Source organism: Orcinus orca, chromosome 2 (genome assembly GCF_937001465.1).
Source record: "Orcinus orca chromosome 2, mOrcOrc1.1, whole genome shotgun sequence".
Taxonomy (NCBI): domain Eukaryota; kingdom Metazoa; phylum Chordata; class Mammalia; order Artiodactyla; family Delphinidae; genus Orcinus; species Orcinus orca.
In genome coordinates, this window is record NC_064560.1 from 142,886,277 (window position 1) to 142,906,274 (window position 19,998).

The window sequence follows — 19,998 nt, forward strand, 5'->3', positions numbered from 1 at the left end:
TAGGACAAATTCAAAAGACAATCCTGGACTATGCCAACAAAGCACTGCCAGCTTTTGCTAAGAATACAGCAGAAGGGGCAGTCTCTTCATAAACTAACCCTGGAGACCAATTCTTCTTAAAACTTGGAAGGAAGGATCCACAGAAGATCAACAATTGTCAAAATGGAAGGGTCCCTATAGAGTAATCCTAGCCACCCCCACCGCTGTGACACTGCAAGGGATACCTAGTTGGGTACATCTGTCCAGATTAAGGCTCTTACCTCCAAAAACTTCGCAGGCCACATCAGAGGAACAATACATCTGTGAGCCAGTGGAAGATCTGAGATACCTATTCAATAGACAAGCACAAGCAATAGCTAAGTAAAAAGTGAAATGGTGGATTGGATTCTTATTTGCCATTCTTGTTAGTGTATTTTTGCTTGCATTTTGCTGGTTTGCTTAGCCACCCTCGCCAGGCAAGCAGCTCCTTTGTCCGCATTGGCTCTTAGGGAAACACACCACCACAAGAATGCCCCTCCTATTGATTCTGTCCACCTTACTACTCCCTGTAATCAGGGGACAATGGCACAAAGACTCACTTATCAACACTGCCAAAATCATATTTGAAGGGGAACATTTAAGGGAATGTTGGTTATGCCATCAGCACCCTCTATTGGGTACTGCCCCTGCTTGCATTCTCTCTGAATCTGTCAGTTCCAGTGGTGATTTATGATCTAAACGGACGACTGCTGCCACCCTCTTGACCTCTGCTAGTCACACTTGCACTCTTCTTAGGTGCTAGGAGCAAAAGCAGGCTACTGTGCATGATCCCTGCACACAGCACCACCAAGTGGGTTGGGTGGACAGACCACCTAAGGCATAGGCCTCCTGGCCAACCTACTGATCCGCCCGTTGACACCACATTTAAGGAACCAGCTTACTCCCCCACTCAGGGAGCAAGCAAGGGCACCTGTTTCTTGTTTTTGCTCCCTCAGGCTGCAGCACCAGCTCCAGTAAAGCCTTGCCTGAAATCCTTGGCTGGCCTGTAATCAATTTCTATTGATTACAGAGTCCGAGGATCCAGGTTGGGAACAGTTGTGTCAAAAGGACTCAAGAGCCAACATGAAGGGGATTCCATTGCCCAAATATAGAACAATTTGTCCAATAATAACTTCCCGTCATTGAAAATAATAGATATTTTAAATCCTTATATCAAAAATATTGAAGTGAGATGATAATACTAATAAAAATACTAATACATAAAAATACTAATTTTCCAAAGTTGCAGAATACAAGTAAATCAATCCATTATTTTGAAACTTGGAAAATAAGGTGAAAGAATTAAGCAAGAAAAATAGATGAGGGGGGCTTCCCTGGTGGCGCAGTGGTTGAGAGTCCGCCTGCCGAAGCAGGGGACAAGGGTTCGTGCCCCGGTTGGGGAAGATCCCACAGGCCGCGGAGCGGCTGGGCCCGTAAGCCATGGCCGCTGAGCCTGCACATCCGGAGCCTGTGCTCCGCAACGGGAGAGGCCACAACAGTGCGAGGCCTGCGTACAGCAAAAAAAAAAAAAAAAAAAAGAAGTTTCCAGGTAATAATATAAGAAGGAGTGAGTGGTATGATCAGAATATCAACATTTTGTAACACCTAATCAATTTATTGGCTGTAAGTACTGATGGTCAATTATCACCTATAAAGTAATCCACTCCCCCATGCCCCAAGTCATACTGGAGTTTGATCTAAGTTGAATGCATATTTTATGGAAAATCTAGAAGATAGAGGAAGATGTTTATACCTTGAGAACACAATGAGCAAAATCCAGATGGAGCATGATTCTACAGTACCTGGATTTTTCAAAGAAAGTGGCAAGGAAAAAATGATTAAAGAAATATGAGGCATGTCAACAAACCACAAAGTGTGGGCTTCATTTGGATTCTGATTTAAACTGTCTAGAAGAAATGACATTTATGACACAATTGGAAATTTTACTTACTTAAATATAATAAGAATCAACTTTTTCTTATTATAATAGTACTATGGTTATGTTTTTTTAACTATCATTGAGTGATACAGTGAAATATTTATGGATAAAATGACATGGTGTTTGAGATTTGCTTCACAATGATATGGAGTTGGGAAATGGATGAGCTCATGAGTCCCATGAATTGATAATTATTAAAATTGTAGGATGGGTACATGGGGGTTGATTTCATTATGGTGTCTACTTTAGTATGGTAAATTTGTCCTTACTAAAAGTTTTAAGTACAGATTTTGCTGCCATAAAAGATACCTTTTTCTCAATAGCCCATTATGAAGGTCCTGACCTAAATGCATGTTTACTCCATCAGCGTTTTAATTGCACCTGGATCTTGGCAAATAGCTTGACTTTCTCCAGGTTCATTTTATTTAAAAAAAACTTGTCTCTTCTAAATGCTTATGGACAAATGAATAAGCCCCTCACCTGGGACTGTTTTAAACTGTTAGTTCAGATTGGTAGAAGTATGCCGTATTCTCCTGGACCTCTAAAGTCATTAAAAAATATTATATTTAACAAATTTAAATTCTATACTTAAAACACACTTGTTTTCTCAGTTCCAAATTTACTTTTTATTAGAGAATTTAAAATTTTTAATTATATCTATATTTGTTTGCATCTCCAGCCTCTTACTCTTCCATTTCAAAATTAGTATAAAGAAAATTGCGAAAATATTAGGATCTTGGTCTATCACTGCTAAGGGGCAAAGTTGTTTATTATTTTACGTTTTCATGCTTACTAAAATCCTGCCTCACACCCTTTCACAGTAATCTAAGACAAATCCCATGGAATCTAGATCTGAAAGTATTTCTCTGATAGTAAAGGTAACCAAAAATAGGTCATGAACAGTTAAGAACAAATGTAAATATAGTCATACTTTTTACCTCTTTATATGCAAGGATTATAGTATGGCGTTGATTTCTGCTCTGCCTTCCCAGTTTCCTGACTTCCACGTCAGATCTCCATCTTGGGAATGAGGTCATCCAGATTCTGGTCATTGCTGCCTTTTGTCTTCTATTAATGGTCTTCTCCAGTGAGTGGACGCACTCCTGCTCCTTCATCATGGGCCCCATGGGCAGCAGCTGGTCCCCATGCTGAGGAAAACACACAGGAGCCAGCTGGGCACGGGAATATCCTGAGCTCCCAGGAAACCAGGCTCTGCCAGCTTGGCTTCCAGCGGACTTCCTGAGGAAGGCATGTGGAGCGCAGGCTTCTCTCGGGCCCGGGCAGGGCATTGGTCTCAACAGGCCTTCCTTAAAGGAGCCCATGGAACTCGCGGTCTAAGGACTGTTTCCTCCAGGCTGATTCCTTAAACCGGAATCAGCCCCAAACTGCTCCAGAGAATCCACCACGCCCGGTGCCTAGAACCTCAGATGGGTCGCGGAGGTGCTCCTCATTCAGACGCAAGGCAGCTCTGGCAGCGTGGCTCCGCGGGTAAGCCCTAGGCTCACCGCTGGCCGGAGCCCGAGCGCGGAAGAATCCTCTGCTTGCCTGCCGCTGCTGGCGGTCCCCGCCCCGGTCTACGGCGCAGGCGTGTCATCCACCGGCGCCTGAAAGTACCTTGCTCCGCCGAGGTGAGTTCCAGCCGCTGCAGGCCCCGCCCGCCTGTTCCGGGTCTCTTCACCATCTCGGAACAGGTTAAAGTTTGCGTCATCCAGCTTGTCCCGGTCCGGGTTGTAAGACAGCGGAGGAGGGAGAATGGGACCCTCCTCTGCCTGCTCTGGGGCCTCTTCCTGCCTCGCCTCAGGTCTCGCAGAGGGAGGTTTGAGGCCGGGCCCCTTTCCCAGGTTCCTTGGTCGGGGCGTACTTTTGCCGGCAGCACCTTCAGAGACGTCAGATTCTAGGCATATAAGCCCACTCCTGGAAGGGTCAGCCATTTGGCCATTGGCCGCTTCCTTTTAAGGACATGGAGACGTGGCCCTTACTTCAGAGGGCAGGCCTGTCCATGTTCTCAGGACTAGGATCATCCTTCCCGGTGGCTGCAGCCTCGCCAAGCAGGTCTGCGAGGGGCCCGCTTTCCGCGGGGCTCCTTCCAAGCAAGTACCCGGGGGCCAAGCAGCGGAGGAGGAGAGTCCGCGGCCAGCTTTCCCCTTCCGCGCTGTGCGGTCCTCTGTTCTGTCTTGGGAGGCCCCTCCCAGAAGGCCTTCCAGGATTTGGCAGGTGGATGTAATGTCTTTCTCTAAGCGATAAGAACTAATGTGTTCCTGCAAGCCTTGCTCAGGGCTGCCAGACATTTGTGCTGGAGATGCCACTTGGTTTTCAAGACTTCCAGGGTCTGGGGAGAGTTTGAGGGATCTAGGAGTTTTCAAAATTCCTAAACACTTTCCTCTAAGCCACATTTAGTTGCATTTTGTAAATTTTAGTAAGTTGTATTTTAATTTTTATTCAGTTAAAATATTTTTTCAATTTCTCTTGGGACTTCTTTTGATACCCACCTAGGCCCTTGGACTCTTTAATCAATAGAAATTGACAACAGGCCAGTGAGGATTTCAGGCAAGGCTTTAATGGAGCTCCTGCTACAGCAGGAGTGAGCAAAAACAAGAAACAGGTGCCCTTGGCCAGTTGGTTCCTTAAATGCGGTAAGGAGGAGGGGGTGGGTCTTTGGCTTGGGCCGGAGTCATAGCTTAAGTGGTCTGCCCACCCCCTTGGTGGTGATGTGTGCAGAGATCACAAGCAGTAGCCTGCTTTTGCTCCTGGCACCTAAGAAAGACAGTCGGTTTGTTCATAACTGACCCAACCATGTAAGTGTGCAGTTATTTTTAGTCCCTAATAGTTTCTTTGTAGTCTCTTGTTCAAGGAGACATTTGTCCAGGTGCAAGCACTCTGGTAGAGGGTCCCAGTTCCCAGCCTATCTCACTTTGACCCACAAATTATTTAGAAATGTGCTGTTCGATTTCTAAATTATTAGGGATTTTCATCTATCTTTCTGTTAGCTGATTTCTAAATTAATTACGTTGCAGACTGAGAATATACTTTGTATAATTTCTATTCTTTTAAAATTAAGGTATGTTTTATGGCCTAGAACATGGTCCATCTTGGTGAATATCAACATGAGCTTGAGAAAAATATGGATTCTGCTGTTGTTTAATAGAATATTCTATAGATGCCAATTAGATTAAGTTTATTGTTCAGGTTATGCAAATCTATGCTGAATCTATCTGTCAACTGACAGGGATGTTGATGTCTCTGATTGTAATAGTGAATATGTCTATTTCTCTTTTCAGTTTTGTCATTTTTTTTCCACCTGTATTTTGATGCTCTGTTAGGTACATCCACATTTAGGATTTTTATGTTATTTGAAGATTGACCCTTTTGTCATTATGCAATGCCCTTCTTTATTTCAGATAATCTTCCTTCTGAATATGCTTTATGTGAAGTTAGTGTAGTTCCTCCAGCTTTCTTTGGATTGTTGTTAGTATATCTTTCTCCATTCCTTTACTTTTTACCTACATGTAGTATTTATATGTAAAGTATGTTTCTTGTAGACAACATATTTCTGTGTTTTTTCTTTTTTCCTTTTAAACCACTCTGAAAATTTCAGTTTCTTCAGTTGATATTTTCAGACCACCTTAAAAGTTATTGTTATTATAGTTGGATTATTAGCTAGCTTTAATTAAGCGCTTATATGATTCTATTTTATTTCCTCTCTTAGCATATCAATTGTAATGTTTTAACTATTATTTAGTGGTGTCCCTGGATTTTACAAAATATAGTTTTTAACTAAGTCCACCTTCAGAAAGCACTCTACCACTTCAAATGTAGTGTATGTAGATACTCAGAACATTCCCAATTTCTCTTATTGCTTCTTATATTACTGTATTAGTCTGCTTGGGCTGCCATAACAAAATACTACAGACGTGATATTTGATGTGCCTTAAAGAACAGAAATTTATTTTCTCTCAGGTCTGAAGGTTGGGAAGTCCAAGAACAAGGTGATAGCCAGTTCAGTTTCTGATGAGAGCTCTCTTCCTGGCATGTGTGTGGTTACCTCCTTGCTATGTCTTCACAGGGCAGAAAGAGAGCCCGAGCTCTCTCATGTCTCTTCTTATAAGGATACTAATCCTATTGGATCAGGACCCCACTCTTATGGCCTCAATTAATCTTAATTATCTCCTTATAGGCCCTATCTCCAAATACAGTCACATTGAAAATTAGGGCTTTAGCATATGAATTTGAGGGGGGACACAGTTCAATCCATAGTAATTAGTGTCATTCATTTCACTTACCGATATACTCTAATCACCCAGTACATTTTTACTAGTATTACTTTAGGCAAACTACAATCTTTTAGATCAATTAAGAATAAAAAATTTATTTTACCTTTATTTTTTCTCTGATAGTCTTCTTTAATTTACACAGATTGAAGTTCTGACCCATATAATTTTTCATTTGCCTGAAGATCTTAACATTTCATGAAAGGTAAGTCAGCTGGCAATTAATTTCCTGTTTCATGTTTGTTTGAGAAAGTCTTCATTTCTCCTTCACTTTTGAAGAGTAATTTCACTGGATATAGAATTCCAGGTTGGCGTATTTTTTTTCTTTCAACTCTTTATTGGCTTAACTCTCTCCTTGCACGATTTCTAATGAGAAATTTACTATAATCCTTGTTCCTATTACTTACTATAATCCTTGTTTATTTCTTCTTTCACTATTTACTTTTTCTGTTTGGTGTTCTACAGTTTAAATGTACTACACTTGGGTGATTTTCTGTTTGTTTTATGTTTATCCTGCTTGGTGTTCTCTGAACTTCCATAATATGTGTTTTGGAGATTGCCATTAATTTTAATAGAAGCCTGACCATGTTAACCGAAATTTCAGAAATGGAGACCTGACTGAAATAAAGAGGCATATTTATTTGTGGTTTGTTAGGACTGCAGCCCAGGAGACACAGATTCGACAAGCACGTGAATTGTGTTCTGCTAGATTGTAAAATGGAGGAAGCTTATAAAAGCAAAAGCTGCAAGGCTGCACTTAGTCACATAAGTTGTTTGTCAAGAATTCTGATTGGAGCTGGCAAGAAGGGTGCTTGTTAAGCAAAGATTGGTTGGGGTCCGAAATGGTTGCATAGTTACAAGGGGTGGGGGGAGGGACTTAAGACCATGAAGTTGCAGCTTGTGGATGTTATTCCAAATACACCTGGTGATAATACTTGGGTTTGATACAATTCAGAGAAAATTCAAGTTCTCAGTGGTCTATGGGTGCATCTGGGGCCAGATCCTAAATGGCTTCATCACCCCATTTTTGTATGTCTGAACTATGATTACTGAATTACAATTTCAATTTGTCATCAGTCATTATTACTTAAAATATTTTTTTTTCTGCTCCATTCTTTTTTTCTTCTTCTTCTCTTACTCCAATTATAGGTATGCTACAACTTTTTTTTCCAGTATTTTCTCTTTATACTTCAGTTTTGGGTGTTTTTGTTTGTTTAAAGATACTTTTTTTTTTGGAGCAGTTTTAGGTTCACAGAAAAATTTAGTGGAACATAATTTTTATTGGAACTCATACACAGAGTTCCCACATCCCCCCTGTCTCCATACACATACAACCTTCCTCACAATCAACATCCCATAACAGAGCGATACAGTTTTTACAGTCAATGCATGTGCATTAGCACATCATCATCCAAAGTCTGTAGTTTACATTATAGTTCATTCTTGGTAGTTCAGGAAATTTTATTGATATGCCTTTAAGCTCACTGATTCCTCAATTGTATTGTCTACTGATGAGCCCATTGGAGACATTCATTTCTGCTACTTTGTTTTGATTTCTAGCATTCACTTTTGCTTCTTCTTGTAGTTTCCATCTCTCTGATAATATTACCCATCTGTCACTGCATATTGTCTACTTTTTTCCATTAGAGCCTTTAACATTTTAATCATTGATATTTTAAATTCACTAAGTCCAGTATCTGTGTCCTATCAGATTCTGATATTGCTTTGTCTTTTTATTTTTATTTTTCACTTTATTAAAATTATTTTATTTTGCTTGAGCAGCAACTCCTAAAGCAAATATAATAGCATGGAATTTTGATTTTGAGATTTATTATACATATATAGTAAAATATATAACAGTGACACAAAAATGTGGGTAATACATGTAATTTTACTTTTTAAGGTTCTTATGTTTTATATGAAATGGTACATTGCTAACTCTGTAGACTGTGACCACTTAAGGATGTTTATTATAGTTGCTACAATAACTATAAAAATAATACAAAGAGGTATAGTTAAAAAGTCAATTGAGGCATTAAAATGAAAAATTAATAAAAAGGAAATGATAACCAAAAAGAAGTTAGTAAAGGAGGAACACAAAGACAAAATAAAAGAAAAATTACTTAGGAACACAAATGAAACATGAATTAATAGCACCACTGAATTTTTAATCCTACATACTGATAAATATAAATGAACTAAACATTCCAATTTTTAGAAAGATATTTTCAGGCTGGATAAAAAGAAAGCTAAATTATATGTATAAGAGACAGATAACAAGACATAGAGGGGCAAAAAATGGTAAAAGATATGCTATGCAGACAATAAACACAATAAAACATTGCCTATATTAGTATCAGGGAAAAAGGATTAATTTATCAGGAAGGCACAACAATGCTTAAAATGTTTACCACTTATAAAAGAACTGAAAAGTATGAAGCAAATATTAATAGGATTAAAGAGAAGTAGATTAATCCACCAATGTGGCTGAGGATTTTAACATTTCTCTCGAAGTATTTGATAGAACAGATTTGAACAACAGATTTGAACAGATTTGTCAGCCAATCTGGCCTGATTTACACTGATGGAGCCAATAACTCAGATAACATAATACTTTTCAAGCACACATAAAACAATTACCAAAATATATTTCAAGACAAAATAAGTTCTCAATACATTTTGAAAACTGAAATATCACACAGTAAGTTCTCTCACTGTAATAGAATTAGATTAGAATTAGACTAGCAATCAATACCAGTAAGGCACCTTTGTCTCTTTAAACAGTGCTTTTTTCTTGCCTTTTGGCATGCCTTTTAATTTTTTTTTTTTTTGGTTATAGATCAGACAGATTATACTGGGTAATAGAAAGTAAAGTAAATAGGCTTTTAGTGTGAGAATTTATGTTAATCTGGCTAGGAGCTGAGTTGTATTTAATGTTTGTTGTAACTGTACGTGCCAGAGCGTTCAGATTCCTCTGATGTCCTTATTTTTATCTCTCCTCTTGACTTTGGGGCTTCTCTATACTGCTACTCAGAAAGAGTAAGCATCTTGTAGCTCTCTCAGCTATTATCTCCTGGAGCAGCCTTAGTGTGGTGCTAAAATGTGGGGGAGAGGGAGCATTCTACGATCCAATTCAGTGTCAGTCGTTCAGTAGGCCTGTATCTCAGACCTTCACAAGTGTTTCTCCCACCCCTACTCATTTCCCTGATTGCAATGTTCTCAATCTATTTGCTTGCCATCCTGAGCCATGATTACTATTTTTAATTCTCAGGTGAAATAATAAGTCTAGTGGGGATTGTAGTTGGGAGGAATTCCTTTCCCCAGTTTGGGTAAGAGTTCAAAATTGTGCTCTAACAGAGTACTATCCCATGGAGAATAAATAGGCCGTTGTTATGGAGAAAGCTCTGGACATGTTTCATAATGTTACTCTTCCTCTTCCACTGCCATTGCTACAATGGATCTTTCTTGGGTACTCACCATAAGAACATGATAGGGTTCCTGGAAGGAATGCTCATGAAAGTATGGACCCCATAATTCTGAGACCACCAGAAGTTTTTCACTTTCATGTTAGTCTACATTCTGTGTAGCAATTCATCAAAATTACCATTTAAGTGTTCCCACCAGCTTATGGCTCTAGCAGCTTCTGCTCCAGGTAAGCAGATCTTGGCTCTGATTCTCTGGATTCACCTTTCTGTCCAGATTTAACAGTGGTGGTTTCCTCTGAGACCTCAGTTTTCTAATGGATCCAAGAAATGTCACCAGTTTTCAATTTGTCCAGGTTTTCCTTGTTGTAAGGATCAGAGTGACCACTTCTAAGATCGTTATATTTTTAAACTGAAGGTAGAATTGCCCATTCTGCCTCTTTTTCTAATTTTTTTGAAATCAATTTTAAGTAGTGTAAATGTCTATTGCCATCTCAACTGGTTTTAGTTCAGAATACCTGAGCAGTATCAAGTATGCTGTAGCAATTTTATTTTTGCATTAAATATTTTGGGGCATGCTTCTGCTAACATTTAATGGAATCTTAAATAGAAATTCATGCTGAAATGTTCAGGTATTTCTATTAAATGTTTTAAAATCTTCCACAAATATAATAGATATATATTCAAAACCATGTTTGGTTGGAGGGCATTAAACACATTTTTTGGTATGTGCTATAGCAATTAACTGTGATTTTCTTGAATACAGATTTATTAAATACTTGAGGACTTCTCTGTCAATGACTTTACAGAAGTGTTATTATCCTTTTTCCAAATAAGGGCTAAGAAAATTTGGTTTGAAATGCTAGCTGTCTAAGGCAGCAGAGGCATTTGAAGTGTGCTGGCTCCGCTACTTTGAAGAGAACATCTTGATGTCCCATTAATACTCTAGGCATTGACCAAAAGGGAAAGACAGCTTATTTTCTTTTCCTTTTAAAGGTTTTTCTCACATTAAAAATATAAATTTCATGTTAAAGGGAAAATAAATCATTGTGACACTATAACTAAATCTGCGGCAAATTCCATTCATTCTGCTACTGTACAAATTGGAGACCTAAGGAGGATGAATTAGAGATGCTGATTCTACAATTTTCACAAGTAAATGGGAGCCAAAAGTAGAATCAGTCACAAACCAGTAGAGAATTATAGCAGCATCCCACGATGTTGATTTTTTGATGTTTTAACAAGTAGACTTTAACCTATATTAATGATTGACTTGAGAGATTATCCATACAGGTACTATATATAATCTGATGCACACATAGGCATACTTAAAAATTCTTAAGGTATATGGAATAATTGCATTATCAAGTGATATTTTTCCTACTTATATATTACTTGTCTGCATTTCAATTTCATTTTCTTATGAATTTAGTTTAGAGATACGGTAATTCAGATATATTTTCAAAATAACCCTACTTTAAAATCCAATTTCCTTTTGGCAGTGTATTATACTCTATGTCTGACATGTTTCCAGTACAATTCAGAACCAAAATGGCTAGGTTTCTTTGGCCTAAATTGCTAATTTGTTCATAAAATTAAATCACATTTAAGTACCTTAAGAAAAAAATTCTAGCAGAAATCTAATTACTATTAAAATAATAAACAATTATTGTTAAATTAACATTAAATCAACCAAAGGTGAAATCATTAGCCATTTATTACTTTGACAAAAATTTTACATTTTCTTGTAAATATCTCAGTTTTAGTAATGCCACTGAATTTTTATAGATGTGCTTTGACTTATGCCTTATAGATATATTTAAGAAAATATTGTTCACTCAGATTAAAAAATATCAAAGGGAAAAGGCACAGTAAGTTTTATGTGGTGTAGTAACCAGAAAATTATGACTAAGTTGATGCATACGTATGGCCAGTTCCCACCTAAAAACTCAAGGTGCATGAGGCTCTTTTCACAGAAATCAACACTTCATCATTTTCAGGCTTGGCAATGAGTCTCCGCAAAGAAACAAGAAGTGTCTTGTTTGCCCAGTTCTAGGATTATGTTTGACTGGTGCTATTTCTCAAAGTCACATCTTAATTTGTTTCCTGGGCTTCACTGGAAATGGCTTGATGCATCCTCACATTCATATTTTGATTCCTGAAAGTGAATCTTTCCAGAATAAGAAGACTGCAGAGGACTTTTTAAAAGGGCTTAAGTGAAAATATATGACGAAGATAAAAAAATTGTGAAGGAAAATAGCTTCAACAAATTTAAACTCACATGATGTATAAGGACTTTGGGAAATAGTAATGCAGTGTTATTTATGTTGTTCTACACTCAGCTGAGGTTTACATTCAAATCATTTTAGTTCAAGGCAGAATTCAGTAATGCTTTAATAAGTTTAGTAAAAATAAATTTTTATAATGAAATAAAACAGAGTCACAGTAGAAGAAGCTATCTCTATCTGGACTTATCTTTAATAGTTTATATGAAGAAGTGGCAGCTGAGCCCTGACTTCAAAGTTTCCTGTAGGCAGGGATAAAGGAAAGCGTTAGAGGTTGAGAGGGCAGTGTGAACATTAGCACACAGCGTGAGGATGTGGAAAATGTTCTCTATAGGAGAGAATACTCACTTTCGTTTCAGTCAGTGGAAGATACATGATCACTAGAATTTAAAACTGATGCTTTGGTATGGCCAGTTTGTTGAAGACATGGCTTCAGAATTTAGAAACATTATTCTGGAAATATTTCTGGCCTGGGAGCAGTAAGGAAGTAGTTACAATTGTCTAGGAAATAGGAAAATACTTTTTGGCAATATAAATTAAAAAAAGCTAGAAGATTTTGATAGGTTTTAAAGATAGAATTAATACTATTAGGTAACTGATTAAAAATGAATGTGAGAAAAGAGTCAAAGATAACTGACCTCAAACTTAAATCCCTTGGGGCTGTTCTGCCGTAACAAAATGTGGGAAAAACAAAGAGCAGATTTTAAAGAAGAAATTACTGTTTGTTTTGGATATCCTGATTTTCAGGTGGTGGTGTCTTATTAGAGAGCCCTTCATGATAATTTGCCTATATTACAGATGATTAAGTCTAAAAGAGACTAAGGTCATGTAATCTGTGAGTTACTAAGCAGACTTTTAAACTCAAGAATTTTGTCTCAAACAGCAGTTCTTTTCTATAAAGCACACTTTTCTTTTTGTCAATGTAAGTATGACAGGTTGTATCTTGTAAAGGACTAGAGAATGTGTAAGAAAGGCCAGACAGACCAGGGTGCACACTCTCACCCTGCCACTTCTCAGTTCTACTACCTGGAACATATTACTCAAGCACAGTTTCAATTTATTTATGTGTAAAACTGTAGATAATAACATCCACCCTAAGCTTGTTGAAAGGATTATATATAATAATGTTGTAATAATTAAAGCACTATAAAAACAGAAATTTATGTAAGACTTGAAAAAATAGTGAGTCCTATCTACAGGCCATAAATACCAATGCTTTTTTGCTAGACCAAGCGCATACGGCATGACACTGAAGGGTGACATCAACCGTTGACTCACAACTCACCTTCCTAAAAAATGTGAAAACAAACTAAGATCCTGTTACATCTATTGGGAGACCACAGAGATGAAGACAGTGTGATGCATAGGACAGATTGGGAAATCTAGCTTCGGCCTGAAACCACTGTATCAGTGGTTTCAAAATGAACTGTGCTTTATTTGTATGGCAGTCAAATACCTGAGAAGCTATAGATAATCACAACATATATTTAGAGTATGCGGACCAAAGGTACATGTGACAATAAAGATAAAAATTGTGACCTCCCCCCTTTGTGACTCTTTCTTGATACATTGGGGATAACAACTATTTCAGCAACTCCAGGAACAAGGTGTCATATTGTGTCATGGAATCTGGCCCTGGTGCATAGGACTCTCTAGAAACAGGAGAGGCTACACAGAGAAAACATTTACCTACTGGGACAGCCCATGGTTCAGCTACCTTCCTCTTCCTTTCAAGAGGCTGGGTTACTTAACTGGTGGCATAAACTGGCATCACCTCCCAATATAGCAAACACAGACTTTCTATTTTAGGGGTAAAAGAGTAAGAAAATTTACTAGACTTAGTGTTTGTTTCTAGGAGTTATTCAGTAATCTTCCTTGCCTTACTTCTGTCAAGAACAACAAACACCTCTGCTTACAGAATAGTGAGAATCTTTCTAGTTACACAACATATTAGGTAGTAGTAATAAGCATAGCCTTTCATGTCAGACAAACCTGGGTATGGATCTCTGATCTGCCACTAATTAATAGGTATTTGACTTTGGGTAAGATATTTAAATTCACTAAGCATCAGCTTACTTGTAAAAGACAAATAATAAAAATAATATAAAAATAATACCTCATAGGTTGATCTGTAGAATAAATATGATATTAATGTAAGCAATTGGTATACAGTAAGTCCCCTACATACAAATCTTTAAGTTGCGAACTTTCAAAGATGTGAACCTGTGTTCACATGTCCAGTCACATAAGTTAGTTCACGTGTCTGGCACATATTGTCACGTGCGTGCACCCTCTACAAGTGGTTGTGCTTTGGTGTACTTAACTGTATAGTACTGTATAGAGTATGGTAGTACAGTATCTTTATTTCAAGCCCAGGATGTCTGGAAGCAAGCTTAAAAGCAGTGGTGATATAGCTGGTACTACTGTACTTTTCAATGTACTGTACTATAAGATTAAAAATGTTTTCTTTATTTTTTGTGTTTATTTTTTATGTATTATTTGTGTGAAAAGGATTATAAACCTATTACAGTACAGTATATATAGCCAATTATGTTAATTGGGTACCTAGGCTAAGTTTGTTGGACTTAGGAACAAATTGGACTTAGGAACATGCTCTTGGAACAGAACTCGTTTGTATGTAGGGAACTTACAGTATAGCCTGGCACATAATGAAACTATTCGTCAAGGCATTTGTGAGTCCTGCCCATATTCAAGGGTATGGGGAAATATTCTCCACCTTTTTGATGGGGTGAGACGTTGACATTGCATAAAAGCATGTGGAATGGGAAATATTGTTGTAGCCATTTTTGGAAAATGCAATAAGTTACAGTTTACTCTCTTACCAAAACATTTCACATCCTTCCCACAAGCAAAACACACCTACCTCCTTCTTGACGCTCACTAAATTCTCATAATTATGGCAGCCAAATCCATGAGTACAAGATCTCACATCTAAACCAGGTTCATGTGCTGATTCCTTGGGAACAGTTTCTCAAGTAGTTCTTCTTGATCTGAAACGTATAAAAATTGTTATTTATCTGCTTCAGACCCAACACACAGTGTTCATCTACATAGGATATCCACAGTAGACCCTCCTGCTCAATAATGCCATGGAATAGGATGTTTTTGAACAGGCACTGATCCATAGCATTCTGAGACCCAGCACAAGCATATGTTACCACTTCTTTGATTAGGGCTCCATCCTGCTCTTTGGAAGTAGTGCTCAGGGGACCTTGGCTTCACCCTTTGAGTTATCCTTCATTCGCCACATGAAATGGCCCATGTTTGCATTAGAAACCTGAGGGCTCAGAGACTTCTATTTCTAATGAATGTCTCTGTTCTTTTCAGTCCAAGCTGATATAATTATTATATGTGAACTTCTCACCCCATCAAAAAGGTGGAGAATATTTCTCCATACCCTTGAATATGGGCAGGACTCACAAATGCCTTGGCTTGCAAAACATGTGGGTAAGGAGACTGTAGATTTCTTATATATCAAAGTATAATCAATTCTGCACATCCCAGGTGACCCATTCATATGGCGAGCAGTTGATGTTGGCTGAAAGCTAAGTTGGACCTATTGACTGAAGCATAGCCTCTCCACATAACTTTGGCTATTCAAAATATGGTAACTGGGTTCTGAGAGGAGCAAAGAAGTGTGCAAGAAGTATCAGGAAGCAGGACCTGCTAGGCCTGATAAGGGCTATGTGTAGATTTGATATAGTGTCATTTCTGCCATATTCTATTAATCAAAGCAGTTATAGGGCTTACCCAATTTCAAGGTAGTAGAGAAACAGACTTCAAATTTTGTTTGGAGAGTGGAAAAGTCACACTGGAGAAGATCTAAGAGATTGAGGGATTTTGTTGCATCTTTCTTTGGAAAATAAAATCACATATGGTAAGCAGGTCAGTGCTGCTCGTTGAAGTGCATCTTTCTGTCTTTCATTCTGTCCCTTTTTTTCTCCTTCTTACCTCCCTCCTCTGTGTCCACCTTTGTTGCTTCCTCCTTTTCCATCTTGTTCTTACATAACAGGCTTGCCAAGAGTTGTTACAGTTTAGGAATGCCTGGGTGGGAGATTATAGACATTGGGGATGAACTCTGTTTCCTACTCTCTCTAGATATGTTTTATCAAGGGCTGGCACATCTCATCTCAGTGGAATTGAAAATTTTGATGTTTGTGTGGCTTAGGGGAAATAGGTCATTTTATTTCCTTTGATCTGGGTACTAGTCTATTGCAGCTGAGCCAAAAAAAGTGTTCCATGTCAGTTCTTTCACATCATTAGTGCACTGCATTGTGGTTTGGGACCAAAGGTCAAGTTATAGTTAGCATACTGTTTTAATTCCTTCACTTCTTGGTATGTATTCCTCTGCTTGAGTCCTCTTGGGAAATAGTGTGACAGCCAGGACCAAGTCAGGACCCAGGTTAATGTGTATTCCCTGGTCAAAGGCCTGGTGACATCTTATGAATATCATATGAAAATAATTCAGATACTTGTAAAAGTCTTAGTATAAGACACAGAGAAAAGGAACCAATCGCTCTATTGGGACGAAATCACAGACCTTTGAAACAGTGTTCCTGTAACAAAGAAGAGAACTTTATAAAACTTCAACTCATTTCTTTAATAAAATTCAGAAGGACGTTTGATTAGATTGAAGAGCATAAAAGCATAATCATGAAAAAAAGTATAAGAAAGGTAATTGCAAGGAAAATATGATTGACTATTTTTGCTTAAAAAGCACACTTGGAGGGAGTAAATATAAGACAGGGTAGTAGGAAAACCCATTTTGTGAGATAGAAGATAAAGTTAAGAAATTGATGAATCATAAAAACAAAATATGGAAGACACAGAATAGATCTCAGATACCCAGTGTAGTCTCATTTAATTAATTCTTTTATGTATTTAGTGAGCATCTATTAACATTTTATATTAAGCACTATCCTGATTGTTTGGGACCTAACAGCATAGCAGACACCGTCCTTTTTCTGAAAGAGGCTAAAGTCAAGCAAATGAAACAGAAAATTAAGTAATTATGGTAAAGCATGATGAATTATCTGATCAGGGAAGTACAGGTTGCTAAGAGAGTGAATAATGGTTATATGAAAGTACTCTTAATAGGGTCACAAAGTCTTCTTAGAGGAAGTACTATTTAAAATGAGATCTGAAATATGAGTAATAGGTAAAGAAAGCAATGACGTGGAGAGTTTCAGAGGAAATGCCATATATAATACCCAATTAGGCCCATGTAGAGGAGAGAACACGGCACATTCAAAGAAATGAAAATTATTCTGTTGTTGGTTGAACAGATGTTCCATTTCTTTCAGCTATGTAATTCATTGGGTTAAGCTTAGTTAGGGCAGATACTTGCAAACTCTGACTCAAGCCAAAAACTAAGAACCAGTAGCAAGGGCCAATATGTCTAGAGACCTGCATTTCTTAGTATGACTGCACAAAAATTGAGTGCATACAGACAGTAGGAAATTCTTAGATTTCATGGGACTTGACCAATTCTAGTAGTTTATTGCTATTTCTTATTTTTGATCATAGGTCTCATGTTCTTGGACCTATGAACATCCTCCATTACTTTGATTAGAGTACATTGAAAACAAATGCCTTCCAAAATTAATTTAATTTTTTCTGTGAGATATCTTTACATCAAATGCGTCCTTTTGTTCGTTCTGAACCTTGAGCACTGTATTTCCCATTTTTTAATCTACCAAGCACTGTAATCTTCACAATAACCCTGTAAAGTAGGTGCTTTTTTTTTTTTTTAAACATTTAATTCTTTACAAATGAGAAAACTAAGACGCAGGGAGCTTGAGTTACTGGCCTAAAGTCATCAGAGCTAGAATATGGTGGGGATAGTTTTCAGATACATTTATTCTGAGTGCAGAGCCACATTCTTAATCACTATACTAAAAAAACTACCTAACTACAGATATATATTTTTTTACAGTAGTATCATTGCTGATTTAATGTAGGGGAAGGAGAAAAACACACAAGATAAGGGAAATTAGTGAAGAAAGAAGAAAACAGGAGAAAATTTCTCTGAGCTGAAGAAAGAAGTGCATCTCACCAAATGCCACCATAAACTTACTATAATGAAGTATCTGTGGTTTATGAGACTATGAATCTATCCTTTAAGCATATAGGCCAAAAAAGAAAAAAAAAGAAAAAAACTCTGTAGTTTAAAAAAGAAGTAGATTGATAAGTTTTTTTCTGTAATTGAAAAAATTTTCTAAATAAATTTATTGAGACAATTTTTGCATATTTTTATGTGAAGTATAGTGATCTCAGAATTTTGTACACAGAAAGTGTATTAATCTTGTGTGAGACACAACATAGAAGAGTTTAGAAATTGTACCACTAACATATTCTTCATGAAAATGTCTCGGGGAAAGAGAATGCGAACTAGATGAAGTTCAATGTCCTTATAGTGAGTGTTAGAAGTCTTGTGGAAAGTGAGTCATTAAAAGGAAGCCAGGATGACTGGAGCCAGGAGAGGAGATGGTATGGAAAGAAATAGACCTGAAGAGGTGGGAATGGTAAATTAGATCAGATAGGGTCTCATAAGCCAAGTTAAGTGGTCTAGTCTTTTACTAAGAACAGTGAGATGTTGGGCTTCCCTGGTGGCGCAGTGGTTGGGAGTCCGCCTGCCGATGCACGGGGCGTGGGTTTGTGCCCCGGTCCGGGAAGATCCCACATGCCACGGAGCGGCTGGGCCCGTGAGCCATGGCTGCTGAGCCTGCACGTCCGGAGTCTGTGCTCCGCAACGGGAGAGGCCACAGCAGTGAGAGACCCGCGTACTGCAAAAAAAAAAAAAAAAAAAAACAAAAAAAGAATAGTGAGATGCCATTAGAAGACATTAAGAAAAATCAGATCTAGGTTTCAAAATAATCTTTTAGTGTGGAGAATGGTAGGGAAGGTGCTGAAAATGAGGAAAGTCAAGTTGTTTTGGAACAATTCGAGGGTGCGTAATATCACCATTTTACTTACTGTTATTCACAGTATTATATCTATCTAATGCAAAAATAAGAGAAATATTTAAAAAATTAAAATGTCTGAAAAGTGACAATAAAATTCTCATTTTTCTATAATCCTCTAATCATATGAATATCTTCTGGGTAAATCCAACAAATTAACTGAAACATTATTATCCCAAATTAAAGTTCAGTAAGATCATAGCTTAAAAATATACATACTTTGTTTAATAGAGTGAACTAACCAAAGCTTTTTAACCTAACATCTGTCATAAAAATATATCCCAGATTAAATATGTGTTAAAGGAAAAAATTAAAGTTTGTAGAAAAATGTACCTGCCAATATTTATCAAACCTTCTATTTGAAATGATTTTTTTCTTGTACAAAACTCAAGGTAGAAACTATATAGCAATGTAATTATGTGGTAGATAACAAAACAATGAAATATTCATAAAACAAAACAAAACAAAACAAAACCCATCATTGCTAAATAAAAGTTTGGAGTCATCTGCATGAAGGTGCTAGGGCAATCTGTGAGAATTTATGGAGCTGTGAAGGAAAGGAAGACATTCTCTGAATGAACCTGTGAATTTATATTCAAGAACAGAATAAACAAGAGCAGCTGGATACAGAGACAAAGAAAATGCGGTTCAACAGATGAGGTGAGAAAGAAAGTGAAAGGTTAGGGTTTTGGTGGTAAAATGTGTTCAAATGATTTGAAGGCTTAAGAGAACTTGAAGAAAAAAATTTTTAGAACTAGCTGTTGAGAGGCCATTGATGACATGTAATTACACAGTTTATTTGGAGGTATTTAAACTAAGTAAAATAGAGCATTAACTATAGGCACATCTTGGAAATATTGTGGGTTTGGTTCTAGACCACTGAGATAAAGTGAATATCATCATAAAGTTAGTGACACAAATTTTTGGTTTCCCAGTGCATATAAATGTTATGTTTATACTATACTGCTGTCTAATATGTATAAAAAGTATTGCCTAAAAAAAACAATTTACATAACCTTGATTCAAAATACTTTATTGCTAAAAATGCTAACCATCATCTGAGACTTCAGTGAATCATAATCT

The 19,998-nt window shown here is 37.4% G+C and overlaps 1 protein-coding gene across 1 annotated transcript in view; it reads left to right on the forward strand.

Annotated features, from left to right (window-relative positions):
- Nucleotides 1-19,998, forward strand: part of LOC125963493 (WAS/WASL-interacting protein family member 3-like) — a 303,322-nt gene that overhangs the window by 136,162 nt on the left and 147,162 nt on the right. The gene's annotated exons all lie outside the window — the stretch shown is intronic.